At 42.0% G+C, this 22,866-nt stretch overlaps 1 protein-coding gene across 1 annotated transcript in view; it reads right to left on the bottom strand.

The window, feature by feature from the left end:
- Positions 1-22,866, bottom strand: part of SORCS1 (sortilin related VPS10 domain containing receptor 1) — a 630,164-nt gene that overhangs the window by 495,101 nt on the left and 112,197 nt on the right. The window lies entirely within an intron of this gene.

Raw genomic sequence — 22,866 nt, 5'->3', positions numbered from 1 at the left:
AGAAGAGAAGGCTGGATGAAGAGAAAGGAAAGTGGAGCAACTTGGGAGGAGAACAACTGGGAGAGGTGTCAGGGAGGAGAAAGCAGGATGAGCATGGGTAAGGAGAGAGAAAGGGCACAGAGTGTGTCAGAAAAAAATGGGGTGCCAAAAAGAGAAAGAGGAAGGAGCCCTTCATCTCTCATAGGGAAAACAGCACAAAGCAGGAAGCAAGAGTCATTGCAGCTTTGAAACACAAGCCAGAACATTCAACAATCAAGTGTGTATATTATTTAATTTCTTAAAAGGATTCCATGCTGTTTCCCAAGCTGCCATGTTAATGTACTCATTATGTCTGTACACAAATCACAGGAGCAATTTCTTGTTTTATTCAACATTTAAATATGCCAGATACTGTCAGTGTACTTACTACATGGATAGTGAGGGGCAGATGGGGAAGATAGTTTGCCTACCATGATAGCCAGAAGGCAGTTGGCATTCATTCATGCTTTCATTCAAAGCAAAGGCTCAGGATTATTACTTTTTCCTCTTGCATAGATGGAATAGATAGAGACTTCAACCTCCTCACTTTCTGTTTCTCAAAAAAACAAAAGAAAGGTGCTAAAAACTTTCAGTTTCCTGGCAGGAGCTGCATCTTTTCTTTTGGAACTGATCTTCAGGTTTTGAATCTTTAACAAAATACATAATTTCTATGTTAATCTTGTACTATAATGTCTCTTCAGAGAAATGTGCATGATCTTTAAACAAGTTCAATGTGCAGAAACAAGTCAAGTTGGCTGCTCCATTTCATTATATTCATTGCAACACCAGACACTCTTGAGAGTAGAGACTATCAGATATATTCCCCTCCTTTGTTTGTCAGTCACAATGATAAATTCTACTCTGCAGGTTTCTGACTGCAATTTTCCCCATTGTTTTTCATTCCATCTCAGACCATTTGATCTTTCTGTTCATCATTGCAAAACAAAATAACCTTTCATATAACTGATAGGAATGATCACAGCATGTAACTGTCAGATCCCCAACGTAAAATATTCAGCAACCAAAATGGCATATTAGCAAGAGACAAAAGAACGTGTACACATTAGAAAAGAAATACCCAAGGGTGCCACTAAAGTTAACAGACATGTCAACATGTCTAGTTAACTACCTGCTAGGTCTTTGGTTTAAGATTTGGAATCTGACCATTAATGCTTCCCTTGGGCTAAAGCACAGAAGAGGTGTACTCCCTGCATAATGCATGAGGGTGACCTAGCTAGTCAGTATTAATGAGTAATAATGTATCCTTAATTATATGGTGTACTATCTGTCACTATAGGAATCACAAAGCACATTCCAAATGGTATATAATGCAGGACTCAGTTACTACCTAGAGAAATCCAGGTCCAGGTAGAATGCAAGGTATCTGCCATAACTTCTGTAGGATGGGAAGTAACTAATTTCTCCAGAGGGCATTTGTTCACAATTATGCTGTCAAGCAGCCATATTTCTGATTATCCAGATTCTGGGGCTCCCATCCCCCACACATCCCTTATACACACACCTCAAGTAATTCCAGCATTATGTTGTCAAAGTTTTGTACATGAAATATTTGAAATAAAACTTAATGCCACCATAGGAACAGGATGATGTGTAATTTAATTTCACCCATGGGAATCTTACATTTACAAAAGTAAACCGAGTATGCAGATCATGCACAGGGTTGATGTTCAGAGAAATCTGCACAATAATCTCACTAAAATTCTGAACAATTTTGATCAGGATTTTAAAAACAAAAGGTAACAAATTGCAGCAGACACCTGGAGAACTGAATTTAAAATTGGGAAAATGAGAAACTGAGAGAATCAAATCTTACAAATCCTTCAATACCTCATATATTATTTATTTATTTATTTTATATATATCCCACCCTTCCTCCCAGAAGGGGCCCAGGACAGCAAACAAAAACATTAAAAGCACTTTAAAACATCTTAAAAACAAAACATGCTTAAAAACATATTAAAACAAAACATCTTAAAAACATCTTTAAAAAACAACTTTTTTTATTGTTATATCCCTTCAAGACGATTACAACTTGTGGCAACCCTATGAATCAGCGACCTCCAATAGCATCTGTTATAACCACCCTGTTCAATTCCAGCACAGTCGCAGACTGGGATAAAGTCTCTACTTAAAAGGCTTGTTGAAAGATGAAGGTATTCAATAAGCGCCAAAAAGGTAACAGAGATGGTGCCTGTCTTAAGGGGAGGAAATTCCCAAGTGTCAGTGCCACAACACTAAAAGTCCACTTCCTATGTTGTGCGGAACAGACCTCCTGATAAGTTGGTATCTGCAGGATGCCCTCATGTGCAGTGATTGACTGGGTATATAAGGGGTAAGACGATTTTTCAGGTATCCTGGTCCTAAGCTGTGTAGGGCTTTGTACACCAAAACCAAAACCAGAAACCTTGAACTTGGCCCGTGAACTTGGCCCATTAGCTAATGGGCAACCAGTGCAATTCTTTCAGCAGCAGTATATCCCTAGTATAGTGTCAGAATAGGACCAGGAAGACTGGGTTCAAATCCCCAGTTGTAGAGTTCAGTGGGTGACCTTGGGCCAGCCGCTATTGCTCAGTCTAACCTTCCTCACAAAGTTGTTGTAATGATAACATGGAAGGAGAGAACTATGTATATCCCCCTGAGCTCCTTGGAGTACAGGTGGGAGAGAGATTCAATAAATAAATAGCATGGAAAGAAGTTACTGGAACAACAGTCAAGTAACTTGGTGCAACATTTTTGTAAGGGCAGAAACCAATCAGCAGCTAATTGAGATATGTCTGAACATCATTTAGCATGTCCTCAGACAGACTCTTACCTTTGGGACACAAATGAAGATTTTATCCTTCATTGCTTCCTAGGCTACAAACTTACTTTTTTTTTAAAAAAAATGTAATTTTATTTGCAATAAAAAAGCTTATACAAAACTTACTTGATGGCATAATGAACAGAGGAACTGCATAGTAAGCCTCCAGTTTAGGGTGGAAATATCCAATTCCCTATGCAGGCATGTGTTTATAATTTTTAAGTCTGCCTCCCATTTCTTCCAGAAACCTGTATATTCTAGAGTCATTCCTCCTTTACTAACAAATATTAAGCAACCCCACCAATCCACCCAGACCAGCACTGGATGGAGGCTTTCTTTGACAGTCCTAAGAATGTAACTTCTTTGCTCCTCACCTTCATAGGCAGCATATGGCTGTCTGTCGTGCTGCAACCGTATTGCCTGACAGGTGTCACCATCACATGGCTCTGCTCTACAGAATTCTAGTTATTTCACACACTCTCAATTTATAGTTTGCCTTTTTATAACCTAACAATTTGACACTGGATCACCAAGCAAACAACTATCCAGTCTTGCAGTGCCTCATGTTCCATATCGTACATCGTCTGGCCTTACAGATAAAATTATACATGAACGTAGCCTCAGAATACAAATCTTTTGAAGGAGAGAGACCGATGAGCTCCTACATTCTCTCAGCAGGAAAGAAAACAGAGGCTCCTCGTTCCCAGCAAAGAGCATTGGTGGATCTCCTCAGCGGCTCTCCACTTGTATGTCATTACCTGAACCAATGCTTCATTGTAACTGACGTGTGGGCAATGAGGGCCTCCAGCTGTCAGTGTTTACAAAACTGTAAAAGGTCAGAGAAGTGAAGCTGACCTTTTCCACTGGCCTGCTGTGTAAGCATGAGGTGTTGCAAGCCTTGGGAATGGAAAAGGGGGGGAGGGGAGCTGACAATAACATCTTGACAATTAACATCAGACTTGTCTCTAAAGAAAGAGGTGGATTGGTGCAAAAAGCCCACATAGTGGTTAGGCATTAAGTATGTTGTAAGGCACTTGAAAATATGTAAAATAATGGATTTCACAGTGAAAGGGAACAAAACTTTTGAAAAAGTTAAGAGGACACATTCCTAAATGACTACGAAAAACTTGAAAAAGTCAAAATGATGCATGCCTTGAAAAAGTCAAAAATGATGTATGTATCCACGCATTTCATATAACTTTTGGAGATCCTGAATTAATAATAAATAAATGTACATTTGGAAATTAAGAACCAACTTTCAGTTAATGAATGGTTTATATATGTATTTGTTACATTTCTATGTTGTCAGGTCTGGGGAGTTCAGGCAGCATATCCCAGTCCTGCCCCCATTGTTTTATCTCCACAACTACCAGTAGGGCAAATTTCATGGATAGTGACTCTCCCATGATTAAACAGGGATCATGAATGATGGGGATTTGAAGCTGGGTCTTCCCAGCCCTAGTTCAACACTCTAACCACTATACCACACTGGCTCTTCATAGAACCTTCATTACTAAGTCTTGCTGCAGCACCACGTTTCAAAAGTACCAAACTAGCAGTTCAGGGCAACAAAAGTGCTTATTAGGTTCTCAAATTCAAGGGATGGCAAAAGGAGGATCAGTAAGTACTTGGAGTAGAGCGGGCAACAGACAATCAATCAAGTAGCAGGCAGGCAGTAAGGCAGGAAAGTGGTGCCAGATGGTAGTCTGGAAGTACGTAAGGATAGCCTGATGGCTTTCCTTATCACCAAAATGTCCAGACTGAGAGATATAGAACATCTTGGATCGATATAGGAGGTAATAAAAGGGGACTGATTTTACAGGATCACCCAATTCACAAAACCAAGAGGGTACTTTTCCATTATATGAGTGTCTCATCCTGAACTACCTGCAGTTTTATCTCCAACTTAGGTTTGTAGTGGTATAGGGAGAACACAATAGATGCCTGATACTCAGGGTCTTTGGTTTGAACTCATTAGCAATGCTTTTGGATGCAAATTTGCCCTCACTTTAAGCTTTACTCTACACCAGTATTCCCAATCCCCCCTCCCCACAAACTGCTTGAAAATTGCTGAGGATCTTGGTGGACCAATCTTTTTTTCCTGCCTATTGTACCAATTGTAATGAACTGTGCTAGATGCCGTATGATTTTAATTGTAATTTATTGCTTCTTTTGTTTCTTATGTTGTATTTTATTGTATTAGAGTTTGAAGTCCATAGAATTCAGTTTGTAAGTGTTCTTTGTAGACATGCCACAGACCACCTGAATGATGCTTGCAGACCACTGGTGGTCCACAGACCACAGTTTCAGAACCCCCGCTCTAAACTTAATAGAACATTTTGCAATCAAATTGTTACTGGCCTAAGCAGTGAACTGAGGTTCTGTCAGAAAATGATAACTGCGGAGTGAAAAGCCAGTATTCACAGTACCCATCATCAACCAAATTTAGTCAGGGTCTTCCCATAAACCACCAGGGTTATGGGTCTATCATAACTTACCCATAACCAACCAGATTCTCCCTAGGATTCTTGCCTGCTGTACCTAATTCCTCCAGGCTCTTGTCCTTGTTGAGTGGGTCTTCCATGATCCTGCCCCATATAGGCTTGTCTACAAGCCCTTTATCAAGCCACTAGTTTTGAAATAAAAAGTTGGAAAGCCCAATTATTTCAACAAACATCTCATATAAACTTCTCTTGCAGATGGTAAGCAGTATATGAATATATGCATGCAGTAAGCATATATGCATATGTGCATATGTAAGCAGTAAGCAATATATGAATTGGCTGGAATTAGTCTGACTTCCCCAACTGATTTGCTATGTCCCCAGTCTCTCATATAGAAACTGTCCCAGTTTTGCTCAGGATTGCTACCACTTAGTGTCACTCTTAAAATGATAGGGGACTTATGTAGCCATGTATGAAGGAGCAGGTCCGCAGTTTAGGAGTCCTCCTGGATCCTGTCCTGCTGCTTGAACATCAGGTGGCTGTGGTAGCCAGAAGTGCTTTTGGCCAACTCAAACTGGTCTACCAGCTGTGCCTATTCCTGGAAGCAGTTGACCTGGCCACAGTGACACATGCATTGGTGACATCAAGGCTTGATTACTGTAACACATTCTGGGGCTGCCTTTGAAAATGGTTCGGAAATTGCAATTGGTTCAAAATGCAGCAGCCAGAATGTTAACTGGAGCATGACACAGGGAGCATATCACCACTGTGTTTATCGACTCCACTGGCTCCCAAGTTGTTTCCGGGCCCAATTCAAAGTGCTGGTTCTGATCTTTAAAGCCCTAAATGGCCTTGGACCAATGTACCTGAGGGACCGCTTACGCCCATATGTACCTGACCGGGATTTAAGATCATCTGCCTCGGGTCTCCTCCGCGTGCCTGGAATGAAAGATGTTAGACTGACAGGCACACAGGAGACAGCCTTTTCAGCTGTGGCCCCAAGCTTTGGAATACCCTACCCCAAGAAGCCCATTCTGCTCCCTCCCTAATGGTTTTCCGGAGACTTCTGAAAGCCATCTTGTTCCAGAGAGCCTTTGGGAGGGAGTGAAGGTAAAGCCTGAACTGATTTTAGCCTTCTATTTTAATTTTACCTCTTTACTCTCTTCAGTACCACTCCCTATATACATATATATATATATACATATACATATATATATACATACATACATATATATATATACATACATACATACATACATATATACATATGTATATATATATATGTATATATATATATATATATGTATATATATATATATATATATATATATATATATATAATGTATTCTAATTGTCTGTTATGTATTTTAATTTATTTTAATGTTTTTGTGATCTTTATTGTGTACAATTTTATTATGTATGTGTTCGATTTTATTGTAAGCCACCCAGAGTGCCCTATTATAGGGTAGAAGGGTGGGATAGAAATATTTTAAATAAATAAATAAAATGTAAAGGCTAACAGAAAGTAGTTTGCATGAGCTCATGGCAAGTTCCAATCTCCCTGTTTCTGAACAGTGAAAACAGCTCCTTACTCTCAATAAGTATTCAGGACTATACCATGGTATTTCACTAATAGTGGGTTTCATATGTTTTCCCACCCTCCAGTCCAGAAAACATTTGTGGCATGTGGCATTCATGTCAATGACACTTCTGAGTGACTTTAGAATCCTAATTAATTGAAAAGCTTCCAAGCAATATAAACACTAAACAATAGGATTGTTAATACTGATTAGGACCCAAGGCAGCATGCCACACCGGGTTATGCTTGTAAACCTCCAAATTAGCTATTAGAAGCCTTCCACTACATTGCTTCCCCCCCCAATGTGTCAACTATTAAAAATCTCAAAGAAAGCACCCACACACACAACTACATAGTTGCTACTGGGTATTTAGAAACAGATACTGTAACAGAGAAAACTGAGATCCAGGGAAGCAATATAGGTTTCTAAAGCTTACGTTTATGAGTTTAGGAATCCCAACACTGAAAGGGAAACACAGCAGTAGAGCTAAAATAATAATAATAATAATAACCAGTAACCCTGATTCACAACCTTTCTATCCAGCGCTATGTTTCTTATTGGCTGTATACTATAGCCAGCATGGACTTTTCACATTCCGCAATGTTAAATTGAAAATACCCCCATGCTGATGCTTCCCATAAGCTCATTTCAAAACAAAACCTTACAAAACTTATAGTCTTCAACTTAGAAACGCTTGCTTAACAACGCTGTAAATTTTCATGGTGATACACAAAACAGTCAGAGAGAATAGAGTTCAAAGTCTAAAAAGAGAAGGAAAAAACCCAGAGCCCTTTTGGACTTTTTTCTGTCAGAGTTCTCATAATCTATTGAAATTCATTAAAAATCAGCCATGTTCACAGAGTACCTGTAATCCTATTACTGACCTTGCCCCATACTCTGACCTTCATCTTCTGCAGTTTAAAAGTTACAAAAATGCCTGGCTGATTTCTAATTAATTTAATAAATTTTGCATTGAACTGAATGATAGTGTCAGGCATGCTCAGTAAGAAACAACTGTCACTGTTCTAAAAGCCAGACTCCCAGCTGCTTGGTTTGGCTAATCAGGGGGTCACACCTACACCCACTTTGATTTCACTTGAGACAGTCATGGCTTCCCCCAAAGAATCCTGGGAAGTGTAGTTTGTGGAGGGTGCTGAGAGGAGACTCCTATTCCCCTGACAGGGCTCCAGTGGCCAGAGTGGTTTAACAGTCAGCCCCTCTGATTGAAGCTCTGTGAAGCGAACAAGGTGTCTCCTAGCAACCCTTAGAACCCTTCACTAACTACACTTCCCAGGATTCTTTGAGAGAAGCCATGACTGTCCAAAGTGAAATAAAGACCTGGTGTGGATGTGGCCAGAGACAGCTTTAGTTTAAATTTGGATGAGAGGCTACATGTGCCTGCTGTAGCATAAAAAGCAATGATACTGTTCACAATGCTTTCCTTTTGGAAAGGAAAGGGGCTTCCCCTCTGCCCAATGCCCACCCACCCAATCTCCTCCCCTCCCCCTCCTCCTACCCTCCCTGTGTTCAACTATGACCTGGGAGACCAGGGTTCGAATTTCCACACAGCCATTAGGCTCACTGGGTGGCCTTGGGCCAGTCACTGGCTCTCAGCCTCAGAGGAAGACGATGGTAAAACCACCTCTGAATACCGTTTACCATTAAAACCCTATTCATAGGGTCGCTATAAGTCAGGATCGACTTGAAAGCAGTCCATCTCCATTTTCAAACATGACTGCACAGAAATAAATTCCAAAGAACACAAAAAGTATGCAAATGATCAAACCCACCCTCCCTTCTTGTCCCTCCTATACCCTCCCTCTTGCCCCTTCCCTCCCCCTTCCTTTGCCCCTCCCTACCCATTTCCATCTCCTTCCAATCTCCTCCTTCCCCTTCCCATGGTCAGTTTTACCTGTCAAGTATGATTACACGGGAGTAAACACCATTGAACTATATAAGCATGCAAATGATCAAACCTGCCGTCCCATCCCCCTTCCTTTGCCCCCTCCATCCATTCCTTCCCCTCCCCCTCCTCTTCCCTCATGGTCAGTTTTACCTATCCTAACCATGATTGCACAGGAGTAAATCCCATTGAACTCAATAAGCATGCAGATGATCAGACCTGTCTTTCCCCTCCTTCCCCTCTCCTCTCCCTTCCTCTTCCCTTCCCCTCTTCCTTCTTTCTCCTCCCCTGCAACACTTCAGCCCTCCCTCCCCCGCGGTCATTTTTACTTGTCCTAAGCATGATTGCACAGGAGTAAATCCCATTGAACTCAATAAACATGCAAATGATCAAACCTGTCCTTCTGCTCCCCACCCCCTCCTCCCATCCCCCTCCTTCCCTCTGCCCTTTCTCCCCTCCCTCCTCCTCCCCACCCTATCCCCTCTGGTCAGTTTCACCTATCCTATGTATGATTGCAGGGGAGTAAATCCCACTGAACTCAATACATTGTGGTTTAAGAATGTACCCATAGCCCACAGATATTTCTATCAAACTTTAAAAAGCAGGGAAATTGGGCAGCTATAGTGAATGCACCAGGAGAGCAGGAGACCTGACCTCCTCTTTGAGATACTGGATTGCCCTACAAATTTGCCCAAATGCAAACAATTTCGGTTGGTCTTTCACAGTCCAATCCACTTCCTGTGTAGCTTGCAAGAATTTGGTAACATGTTCCTCTGAGCATATGGTGAGTGGTGGCAACACCTGAAATCAGCCTAATTAATAGAAAGAAGACATGTGCTGTGCTGATCTTATTTTAGCAGGGAGGAAGCAACATTATTAAGACAGTTGATATAGTTCAGATGGTCACTTTAAATATGTCTCATTTACTTTGCAATTTTAGTGAAGTTTCCTATAGGAAATCATTTTCTTTTGTTTCTATTTCTGTGAATATGTGTACAGCAACACTTTGCAAAATTTATACTAAAAAAACTCCAAACATAATTGTGGAATAATGGCACTGACTATTCTGCAGAATAGTCTCCAGTGGACATCAGGAGTGTCTCAATTTGCACAAGATAAAAGAGTGGGAGGTGAAATATATTGTAGCAAAATTCTAGGTGTGCTCTATGTTTTTAATTGACCGTGTCCACCTTACCTTAAATGAAATGGTCTAAACATAGCAGGCTGAAAACATAGATTCTTTTTTTTCCAACAGCTAGACTCATTGCTTAAGTAGCAACATATTGTAAACAGTCTGATTTTACATCAAACTGCAGTTTCAGATTCAACTGTTAATGCACCCAAAATAGAAATAGAACATAACCTCCAATTTGAAACACTAAAAGGCTGTCTTCACCATCATATGACATTGACCAATGAAAAGGATTTGAAATTAATAAAAATAAATTTGACACAGATTTCTAGGATGAAAAATGAGAGACATATAATTTTCTAGGTTAAATGCTCTGTAGAAACATTAGTAACACAGGAAAGAAGCAAAGAAAGAACACCAACAAACATACAAAAATATAATTCTCACCATGCTCAGAGGCACATGTTACCAAATTCTTGCAAGCTACACAGGAAGTGGATTGAACTGTGAAAGACCAACTCAAATTGTGTTTGCATTTTGACAAATTTGTAGGGCAGTATATTTGAGAGAGGAGGTCAGGTCTCCTGCTCCCCTGGTGCATTCACTATAGCTGCCAATTTCCCTGCTTTTTAAAGTTTGACAGAAATATCTGTGGGCTATAGGTACGTTCTTAAACCGCAAGGCTTTTTGCCTATTAGTTATTCCCATCTACCTTTCTTCATATTTGTTGACTCAAAGATTCATTATCAACCGCTGCACTGGCGTTGCTCTTCATTTCATCTTCCCCAAAAATCATAGCCTTGAGTAGTTTGACAGCTGGCTTTGGTGGAAATTATTCTGTCATGAAGCTGAATACAGGTTTTTGTTGCTGTGCAAACAAGGAGCACTAGACTGTATTTACCTTTGCATCTTGCTGGCAGTTTAGGGACCACATATTTTTCTATAACAAGAGCAATATTTTCTCTTTTGTTTTTTCCCCCCACCAAGCATTGAAGTTTATCTTTAATGTATTATTCAAAGACTCACAATGATTAATTAATCAGAACGCTGCTGCATGGGGAGAACGGAACTGGGTTCCATGTATCACCCCATCCAGATGCTCCAAGTTAACGGGAGTCAGGAGGGAGAGCATGTCAGCAAGAGCTGTTAATTATGCAATAAAATGTTACAGGATTTCAGAGACAGCTTTCATATTTTAAGGCATATCTGTTCATTGTTTCTTTCTCCACTGTATATAGGCTGTGCATCTTCCTTCCCACCTTGTCTGTCAAAGCTACTGCACACAGGAAAGTAGCAACAGTCTCCAAACTCACTGAAATTAGTTTAGAAAGGACCATCATAATTTGGACTGACTGCTGGCTGTGAAATGTTCAACTGTCTTATTGCATGTTGGCAGTCCCAGCAGAGTACAGGCCAAGGGTTTGCTATAGCAGCCAACGGACACAGATTCCAAATCTAATTCTACCACTGACCTTTGACTTCACTTTCCTGCTCTCTTCTAGCCCACTGCTTTACTTTTCCATTTGGATTCTAATCTATTTTGTTCACAAGCTGTTGGCTCACTATTGGTAAATTTCTCCTAGCCAAAAAGTGTTCAAAACCTGTAACAAAGTGAAGATGGTGTCTAGCGACAAAGATGGATCCAGGAGCACCCCCAGACTATGGACCTGCTCTTTCAGAGGGAGTACAACCCCATCCAAAGCAGGCAACTGACCAGTTATCTGAACTCGGGAACCACCAACCCATAGCGCCTCTGTCTTGCTACAATTCAGACTCAGTTTATTGGCCCTCATCCAGCCCACCACCAAGTCCAGGCAGCGGTCCAGGACTTGTACCGCCTCTCCCGATTCAAATTACAGAGAAATAGAGCTGGGTATCATCAGTGTACTGCTGACACCTTGTCCCAAAGCTCCTGATGACTGCTCCGAAGAGCTTCATATAGATGTTAAACAGCATGGGGGACAAAATGGTACCCTGCGGCACCCTACAGCACAACTGCCAGGGGGCCAAAAGACAATCACCCAATGCTGTTCTCTGAAAACGATCTTGGAGATAGGATCAGAACCACTGTAAAACAGTGAATCCAATACCCATCTCACCAAGTCAGCCCAGAAGGATACCATGGTCAATGGTATCAAAAGCTGCTGAGAGATCAAGTAAGAGTAACAGGGATGCACACCCCCTGTCCTTCTCCTGGTAAAGGTCATCTATCACGGTGACCAAGGCCGATTCAGTCCCATAACCAGACCTGAACCCAGACTGGGATGGGTCAAGATAATCTGTTTCATCCAAGAGTACTTGCAATTGCTGCGCCACAACCCTCTCAATCACCTTCCCTAAGAAGGGGGTATGTGCAACTGGTCGGTAATTGTCGCAGACCAATGGGTCCAGGGTGCACTTTTTCAGGAGTGGTCAGATCACCGTCTCTTTAAGGGTGGCTGGAACCACTTCCTCCCACAATGATGTGTTGACCACACCTTGGATCCAGTCGGTAATACTCCCTTGGCAAGCTTTAATAAGTCAAGAAGGGCAAGGGTCGAGAGGACACATTGCTGGCCACATTATCGCAAGCACCTTGTCCATGACATCAAGTCACATCAACTGAAACCATTCCTACAAAGTTTACTGGGTGACCATGGGTTCCTCACCATCTGTCAGCCTAATCTGCCCCTCATAGTGAGTGAAAACAACAGAGGGGAACCATGACCACCCCAAGGAGGAAGGGCACACTTAAAATGTAGAGGAAATAATAATGTACAACCATAGTGTGAAATCAGATACTTGTCAGAACACAGAAATATGAAGAAATGTTTATATAAGCATGACTGTCAAAGATATTTATTATTTACACAACCTGTAAATACATGTATAGTGCAATTCTATGCATGTTTACTCAGACGCAAGTCCCAATGTATTCAGTGGGACTTACTGAAACAGGGAAGTGTGCACAGAACCAACCTCAAGTGATAACGAATTTCATTCACCCAACCCAAAATTCAGAATCATGCCATTTTTATCTGTTTTGCAACTGTTTTATACTTGTTTTTATGGTTATTGGATTTTACATGGATTTATTTCTTGTTGTCAGCTGCCTTGGTTTCCAATTGGCAACCTTACATCACAGGGATGTTGGAAGGACTCCATACACACACACATAGGAGATGCAAAATACATACACCCCATATAATAGTTTATTGTCAAAACCAGTTGGTCATCGCATTGCAGATTTTTTAAAAAATAAAATAAAATCAGTATTAGTTTCCTACAAAATAAAAGCAGTGACACCTAGGTAAGCCCTCCCTAATTGCTTTAAAAATAGGATTGGAGAGGGAAAGAAAGATTTACAACACAAACACAATCTTCTGCTATGTTCACTCAAAAGTCCCATTGATTTACAGCACAATCCTAACCATGTCTACTCAAAAATAAATCCTATTGAATTCAATTAGGTTTAATCCCGGTATGCGGGATTAGCATTGCAGCTCTACTGTTGGAAAAGTGACTATAGGATTAAAGTTTCATATTGGGAAGGTTTTCAAAACAGCTTATGAATTAGACAAATAAACTGCCCTCTTCAACAGCCCAGGAAAATTTAAACTTGTTTGACTCCTCAGTCTTGTTGGGCTCCTACTGGGAGAAAGGGTGGGATATAAATCTAATAAATAAAATAATGAATAAATAAATAAAATAATTAGAAAAGCATCACACATTGTAATGGCATTTAGATCTCCTGCACGCAAGAGAGAGAGAAACTTTAGCTTACTCCATTCATGACATATTCAAACAAGTAGGGGGAAAAACACTTTTCTGGCCTTGCAATGGGTTCTAGCTATTGCCTGGAGGTCAACAAGTCCCTTGTCAATCACAACTGTGACTTCACTTACTAGCTACAATCCTTAAAGTGTGGGGTTAGAGCAGCCAGCTACAAGCCCATTTAACAGACGTTGCAGGGGGGTGGCTGACATTTTGAACCAGACCACCTAGAAACTTAATTTTTAAAAAAATGAAAGCTGAGAGTCTGGAGATTGAGGTGATTCACCCGGAGATCCAGAGTGGACCCCAAAAATCCAGAGTCTCCAGGTGAAAACCGGAGACCTGGAAACCCTAGTTCCCAGGTGTCATTCTTCTGGGCCTTGACAAAATACATACCTGCTTAAATTAAATAAGGTGGTGGCCTCATGTACCTTCAGACCATACCATGGGATTCATGATCCGACACACTCTGATCACCAAAGCAACAAATTACAACAAATCAGTAAATTTAGCTCCCAGTTAGCTAAACTATTAAAAGGGAAAAGTGCCATACTTCAAAAGCAAACATACATCCAAATAGATTTGCCAGCCTTTTTTAAAAAAAATATTGCCCTGCTCTTGTGCTTTTAATAGCAGCCTAATACTGCAAAATTAAGCAAATGAAGCTTTCCCTATCACCTTATATCCATGCCAGGAAAATCTCTGACTGCTAAATTTCTGCATGTCAAAGGACAGCTTCAGTGAACCAACTGGCAACTCTGCCTGCAAAATGCAATAGTCTTCAGGGTTGTTTTAATTATGGCGTTTAACTTTCAGAGAGGATCTCTATGTCAGAAAACTGTATATGCCATTGCAAGTAAAGTGCAGTGCAAGCATTTATTTTATCATGAGTATGCATTTGACCTATGCTCATTTATCAGGATTCCAGAAGGGTACCGTTGAGATTCTAATGCGTGTTGGGGAAAATGTTCTCAAAGTGCCTCCAGACTGTCACTCTTCTGTGGAAGGGATTCAAGTGTATACCGGGAAATGTAGGTTTGTGAAGGTAAAGTGGAGTAAAAAGCTCTGTTGCCCTAGTGCAACAAATTCATTTTTTAAAAGAAACTGATGTTTTGCCATTTGTAAAATGATGGGGAAATTCATTGAAAAGTGTGGGATGAATGAATCACTAATGGGGAGACCTATAAATTCCCTGCAAGCAAATCAGGATGAATGCAGGACAAATGTTGATTGTTGTAGACCTGCCCCGCAAACAAATCAGGATGAATGCTCAAGAAAGACTGGATATAATCTAATCTCCATGTTAGCTTTGCACAAGCAAATCAGGATGAATGCTCAAGAAACAGGATGTCTGGAAGGACCATCAGTTGCTGAATGTTAAAAATGAAAACAGAATTAAGACCCACAGTTCCAAACACTGAATCCTTCATGATTGATAGGTATGAGTTGCACAGGTTGTGAATGTGTATTTTGATACACACCACTACAGAATTACAATGGTATATTTGTACCCCATTCTTTCCCACCTACTTTGGTTAACATAACTTGAGAACTTTCTAGAAGACAAGGACAAACCTACAACTAAATACAGAAGCTTTTTCCACCAAGGAGATCCTTTAGAGACCAGTGATCAGCCCAGCTTCTAAGACCTTTTGTAAGATACACTTTTCTAAAGTTATTTTAGCATTGTCCAAATTTGATTGCAGTGGAAAGGGGAGAATGTGAAAAGAGCAGAGCTTGGAAGATTACTTTTAAAAAGTAATAAATTACAGTTACAATTACTTGGCCCAAAAAGTAGTAATTGCAGTTACAATTACAATTGATCTGAAAGTAACTGATTACTTTACTTTTTCTCAAAAGTAATCACTACAATTACATTTCAGTTACTTTTTTAGAAAAATGACTACAAGGTGCTGGCCTTGGCTGCTTCACATCTAAGTAGCCTAAAACAATATTAAAACTAAACACACACACACAGCGGGTAGTAGAAGGATTCGAATCCCCACATAGCCATGAAGCTCACTGGGTGACCTTGGGCCAGTCACTGCCTCTCATGAAAACCCAATTCATAGGGTCACCATAAGTCGGAATCAACTTGAAGGCAGTACATTTATTTTTTTATTTTGAAGAAGATGATTATGATAATGCAGCATTTCAAATTAATTCTGTATGACAAGCATTCCATGCCAAGCTTGGAAAACCAAGGAGGAGGTATAAAATGTAGGCAAAAATACTTTTGACAAAATGCCATTTATCCTTTATATCTATATCTATAATTAACAATACAGCTGAATGATGTATGTAAAGTATTTTTTCTCTTTCCCTTTTTTATTAGTATTTTAGTACTACTGCTAAAGTTCTGATGAAGGAATAAAGCATTCATTAGCCACATTCAAATGGTTAGAACACATCACATAAATTCCACTGAAGTTGGAGTTTTTGCCATAGAAAAGGCAAAAAATACATACCCTATGATAGCCCAATAGACAATCAGAACTAATATAAAACCCTATTGCTTCTCATTTGCAAATGTTGCAAGATCTAAGGTAACTCTAGATCATGTGAGTTCAGGTGATGCATGTTATGTAAATTTGTATAGATATTAGCAGAGATTGTCAACAGTCTGAGATGTGTGTATGCCAATGTGTGCGTTTACCTAAGTGGCAGGCTTTTACCCTGCACTGAGATTACTGAGACTTAAGACTTAGTAAAATAAGAAAAGCTATTTTATTTATAGAAATAAATAGTAGATAGGAAAGGCATACCTAGTTCTAACTAACTTGGGGGTGCAACACTCAGGTTTGGGAGTTGCCCTCCTGGCTCAGGAGGGAGAGAGCAGAGACAAAGGTGTCTCCTCTCTCTTGGATTACTTTATTGCTTAACTGCATTCTGTGTTTGCCTGCGTAATTCTCACTTTTTTTTACCCACTGTTTGAATGTCTTTTGGGAATGCCTACTGATTATTTGTTATCATTTTGGGCTGATTACCTTCAGCTATTATCTCACCAAAGTTGCATACACATGACAGATTTAAAGCACATTTCCACCACCACCCCAAAAAAGAATCCTGGGAACTGTAGTTTGTTACGGGTGCTGGGAATTGTAGCTCTGTGAGGAGTAAACTACAGTCCCCAAGATTCTTGGGGAAAAGCCATGTGCTTACATGTATGGTGTCTACTGGGAGACTCTTACGGATTGATTCTATACTCCCAGAAGTAAATCCTATTTACTGCTATGGAAATTACTTCCAAGTAAGTATGCCTGGAATTGCAGCTTTTAGGTCATGCTTAATAGCCACCTTGTATCAAATTGAACAGTTTCCAATCAGATTTAAATACTAACCACTTAAACTGGTCAGAGTGTCATTCCCTCTATTTCTGAAGCTCAGGCTGGAAGTGTTGTTGCTTATGTAGCCATGGTATCACCATCCATACCACACATAATAAGGAGTATTAGTGGGCAAGAGGGAACCCCAAGTGTTGCAGAATACAAAAAAGTGAGAGAGAAAACAGAAAGGGGATGACTCCCAAAACAGCCCAAATGAGTATTGAGCATGCTCTGTTATGGAATGCTCAGTGGCTGAGTGAGTGAGTGAGTGAGTGGCTGAGTGGCTGAGTGGGTGGCTGAGTGAGTGAGAGAGTGAGTGAGAGAGTGAGTGAGAGAGAGAGTGAGAGAGAGAGTGAGAGAGAGAGTGAGAGAGAGAGTGAGAGAGAGAGTGAGAGAGAGAGTGAGAGAGAGAGAGAGAGTGAGAGAGTGAGTGAGAGTGAGAGTGAGAGAGTGAGAGAGTGAGAGAGTGAGAGAGAGAGTGAGAGTGAGAGAGTGAGAGAGAGAGAGAGAGAGAGAGAGAGAGAGAGAGAGAGAGAGAGAGAGAGAGAGAGATGTCTCAGCTAACAGAAAATTATAGAACAGTAGAGTTCGAAGGAACCTTTAAGGTCATTGAGTCCACACCCCTGCTCAATGCAGGAATCCAGGTTAAAGCACACCTGACAGGTGGCTGTCCAGCTGCCTCTTGAATGCTTCCAATGTTGGAGAGCCCACCACTTCCCTAGGTAATTGGTTCCATTGTCATACTGCTCTAATGACTGACAGTCCTTTTTTGAGTGTTGAAAGGCGTTTCAAATAAAATTCTAACTTTTATAATAGTCCAGATTTTTTTAATGTCCATATGATTGATGGGCAGGCTGGAAAGAAAAATGACTCACTAAGGCTACATCCACACCAGACATTTATTCCACTTTAAACAGTCATGATCTCAGAATCCTGGGAAGTGTAATTTGTGAAGGCTCCTGAGAGTTGTTAGGAGACCCCAATTCCCCCCACAGAACTCCAGTCACAGAATTGTCTGAGAAGAGGGGCTGACTGTTAAACCACTCTGGACATTGGAGCTCTGTCGGGAGAATAGGAGTCTCCTAATAACACTCAGCACCCGTCACAAACTACACTTGCCAGGATTCTTTGGGGGAAGTCATGACTGTTTAAAGTGGCCTAAATGTCTGGTGTGGGTGTGGCCAGAAGGTCCTCCAGCGAGTTCATGGCTGTGGTAAGATATGGACTCAGAACGTCCCAGCTGCACCCAGCATGGAACTACACTTTCAGCAGCAAATACCAGAAAACCAACTAAATGTGTGCTGTCAATGTGCAAAGCATTTGCTGGGGTGCATTTCGGTAGGTGAAGCAGGAGATAGATGGAAGGGGCTGTTTTCCATGCCTGCCACTTTACCAGTGCAATGCCCCATGTTTTTCCTTATTGACCTCCATCAGCTAGGTGAAAGTGGCTAGGGAAGGGGTTGCAGATAAAAAGTTTCAGCAGCAAATTACCCCCTCTCATCACTTCTCCCTAACAAAATGCCCCCCACATCAGTAGCAGACACCAACAGGGAAGTTCTTTTTTGAGTTGTAATTCAGCTCTCATTCTGTTAATTCCCAAACTACACCAGTTGTCATTTTGACCTACATGCATAGGGAGAAAGACAGTGTAAAGGGTGTGCACAAAGGGGAGGGGATGACAAAGGATTTAGGACTTAAAGATTTAATATTCCATGAGTAGAAAAAATACCCTATGCAAATGTCTATATTATTGCAGAAAAGTTCAGTTCTACATATGTTTGCCATCTTTTCCTCAAGCACAACTGTTTTTGAGATAACAGTCTTATTCTCTCTCGCCCTTCACCAAAAAGCCATGTTAGTTGTCCAGTATGTGAAATGACTGCAAGCAGGTGCAGCCCAAGGCATTTTGCTACTTGAAGCAGAAGAGCAAATGGTGCCCTGCCCCCAAGTCAAGGTCATAGTACCATAGCTTGAAAAGTTATGTTGGCATTTGAGGCAGAAAATCTCACAAGTACCTCTTCCTGACAGTAAATATACAGCAACCAAAAATTAAAATAGCTAATAATTTGTTGTATGGTGCCCCAAATTAGTTGCTTGGGGTAGTCATCTCTTGCTGCCTAGTGAGAGTCGCTCTATGAGAGGCACATAACTGAAGCAAAACACACAAACAGAAGTATGAGACTGCACCTACCTCCTAGTCTCTTGGCAGTTCCCAATTTTCACCCTCTCTGGAAGGGTGCAAGGACAAGCGGAGGGGATGCAGAGAGGGTGCCAGGACAAGCGGCGGGGGTGCAGAGAGGGTGCCAGGACAAGCGGCGGGGGTGCAGAGAGGGTGCCAGGACAAGCGGCGGGGGTGCAGAGAGGGTGCCAGGACAAGCGGCGGGGGTGCAGAGAGGGTGCCAGGACAAGCGGCGGGGGTGCAGAGAGGGTGCCAGGACAAGCGGCGGGGGTGCAGAGAGGGTGCCAGGACAAGCGGCGGGGGTGCAGAGAGGGTGCCAGGACAAGCGGCGGGGGTGCAGAGAGGGTGCCAGGACAAGCGGCGGGGGTGCAGAGAGGGTGCCAGGACAAGCGGCGGGGGTGCAGAGAGGGTGCCAGGACAAGCGGCGGGGGTGCAGAGAGGGTGCCAGGACAAGCGGCGGGGGTGCAGAGAGGGTGCCAGGACAAGCGGCGGGGGTGCAGAGAGGGTGCCAGGACAAGCGGCGGGGGTGCAGAGAGGGTGCCAGGACAAGCGGCGGGGGTGCAGAGAGGGTGCCAGGACAAGCGGCGGGGGTGCAGAGAGGGTGCCAGGACAAGCGGCGGGGGTGCAGAGAGGGTGCCAGGACAAGCGGCGGGGGTGCAGAGAGGGTGCCAGGACAAGCGGCGGGGGTGCAGAGAGGGTGCCAGGACAAGCGGCGGGGGTGCAGAGAGGGTGCCAGGACAAGCGGCGGGGGTGCAGAGAGGGTGCCAGGACAAGCGGCGGGGGTGCAAAGAGGGTGCCAGGACAAGCGGCGGGGGTGCAAAGAGGGTGCGAGGACGAGCAGAGGAGTTGCGAGGACGAGCAGAGGAGATGCGAGGACGAGCAGAGGAGATGCGAGGACGAGCAGAGGAGATGCGAGGACGAGCAGAGGAGATGCGAGGACGAGCAGAGGAGATGCGAGGACGAGCAGAGGAGATGCGAGGACGAGCAGAGGAGATGCGAGGACGAGCAGAGGAGATGCGAGGACGAGCAGAGGAGATGCGAGGACGAGCAGAGGAGATGCGAGGACGAGCAGAGGAGATGCGAGGACGAGCAGAGGAGATGCGAGGACGAGCAGAGGAGATGCGAGGACGAGCAGGGGGTGCCAGGAAGAGCAGAGGGGGCGGGTGAGCAGGCTGAGCGAGGCAGGACGAGCGGGGGGGCAGGGAGAGTAGGCTGGAAAGGGTAATACATACACTCACCTCCACAGCTCTTCACTTCCATTCTGCTGCTTCTGCCTTCTACTACTCCTTGCCCTCCAGCGCTGTCTGACTCTCCACTTCCTCCCTCGTGCCTCCATAGAGCACGAGGGAAGAGCTAAACAGTGCAGAAGCCCAGTTTGAGGCACATATCTTTCCTCCACCATTCCACCAATCACAGCAGCAGATGATTTCCCCTACTTCCCCCCCAGTAACGTCCAAATGTAATGCAAAAAAGTTACATTTGCAGCTCAAAAGTAATGAAATTACCTCTCGTTCTATTACAAAATGTAACGAAGTTACCCACTCATTATGCAAAATAGTAACAAATTACAAGTAACTCGTTATTTCTAACGAGTTACTTCCAAGCTCTGGAAAAGAGAAAATGCTCATCCAGCCCAATAAAAACAAGATATATTTTTACTCTTTCTAAGTGTTATGCTTTCAAACACATCTGATTCTTTGCCTTTTCTAGTTCATAGCAATGTCTCTCCATTTTTTTAAGCATGCTTCCTTTTGTTCCCTCACTTACTTCTATTTCTTGGTTTTTCTTTTCATGCTGAACATGTGTTTTCTCCTGGTTGGGTGCCTGTTCAGAGCCTGTGAGCTGATACTCCTTCTATTATTTAAACACATTATTAATTTTTAATGTTCTCCAGCATTTTCATTTCAATCAAATAAGGGATTTGTCTATAACAAAGGAACTACTTTGAGGTCCCAAAACGTCTAATCAACTCCTTAATTCTAGAACCGAAGTGTTATTCTGAATCTCCTTACATAATGGTTTTACTCTTTCAGACCACTAACCAAATACTCATTTCATCCAGCGTTGAACCGCAGCTCATCTCTGGCAACTTCCATTACAACTTTTTTTAAATGTACATTTCCGGAATGTCATTAGCATCCAGCAGCCTCTCTACCTACATGACCAGCAGTTTTATGATACCACTGCCATTCTCACTGTTGTATGATGCCATTAGAATAGATATCTGAAAGAGACATTTGTATTAATTTATTTACAATATTTATACACTTCCCAATAACAAAGTTTCTCTGGCGGTTTCCTGCAAAAATTAAAGCCATCCAAAGAAATAAGACACAGTTATGAAAATGAAAACAGCTAGAGAATAAAACCAGAGCAGAATGAACAACAGCAAATAATATTAGTACAACGTATTGAAAAACCTGGGGGGGAAACCTGAAAAGCCCACAAAATTTAAAAAGGTATTCATCTGGTGCCTAAAACACCGCAGCTGGGGTGCCACCTCTTAAAAGACTCTCTCTGTCTAGCAGCCACTGCGTGCACGCGCGCACACTCACACCTTATTTGGTGGGAGCACACAGCAAAGGGCTTCAGAAGATTACTTCAAGATTGGGATACTGTAAGGAGAGTTGGAAGTGAAATCAGCTGCTGCTGGTTGCCTGGCCTCTCCCCCTTGCAGTTAGCCCATTTGTAAACATGGACAGGAAGTGGAATGCTAAGGGGAGAGCAAGTCCAGGCAGATGCTCTAGCGTGCACAAAGGCTACATAAAAGGCAGCAGTTGGAGCAACAGTGGCAATTGTTGTTTCAGAATGTTGTAGGAATGACTGATGAGGGATGTAGGTATAAAGAAAGTAAGGAGGAATTCTGTTCAGATAACTTTAGGGATATGCTAGAATTCTGCCCAATTTGGATTTGGTACTGAATTTTTCATTAATTTGCTTATTCATTATAGTTTTGAATTGGATTTTTTGTAGCAATCTTCCACATCTATTTTCAAAAATGGATTTTTTAAAAAAAGTCAGCCCCTAAAATACCAATATTAATAATAATTTTATCAATGTTTCCTTTCATTTATTGATATTTCCTTTCAAATTATCAATATCTCCTTTCAAAATGTCAATATTTCCTTTGAAATTATCAATATTAATATCAATATTTTTTGTGAGGGAAAAAACAGACCAGTAAAAAAAGCAGCTAGTGGGCAAAGAATGAACATGAATCGATACCAGCCTTATTAGGCCAACGGAATGCTTTCAAACTGGCACCGGCCAATGGAACCCATCCCTAAATAAGATAAAAGATCAGAGAAAACCAGGAGGAAGCTGAAGGGAGTAGAATTACAGAGGGGAAGAAGACTAGGCAAGAAATTATCTATATAGCTGGGGATTTACATAAATGCTTTGGAAAGAGCTAGCAAGAGGGAACCTGGCCTTCTCTAGGGACCCACTAGGCAGACCCTGAACTAAGGGCATGCTCTGGAGTTCTGAGGACTATCATTATAAGAGAAAACTTTACAGGTAGATATATATGGAAGGAGATAATTCTTCAAGTAACCTGGTCCCAAACTGGTTAGAGTTTTAAAGCTTAATGCCTTTGAATTGAGCCAGAAACAGTCTGGAAGCCAGTGCAAATGGCTAAGCACTGGTGTAAAATGATCATATCAGTCAGTCCCAGTTAGCAGTCTTTCTGCCATGATTTTGACCAACAAATT

This window comes from Rhineura floridana, chromosome 7, assembly GCF_030035675.1.
Source record: "Rhineura floridana isolate rRhiFlo1 chromosome 7, rRhiFlo1.hap2, whole genome shotgun sequence".
Taxonomy (NCBI): domain Eukaryota; kingdom Metazoa; phylum Chordata; class Lepidosauria; order Squamata; family Rhineuridae; genus Rhineura; species Rhineura floridana.
Note: the sequence above shows the minus strand (reverse complement) of the source record. Positions and strands in the feature narration are given on the sequence as shown.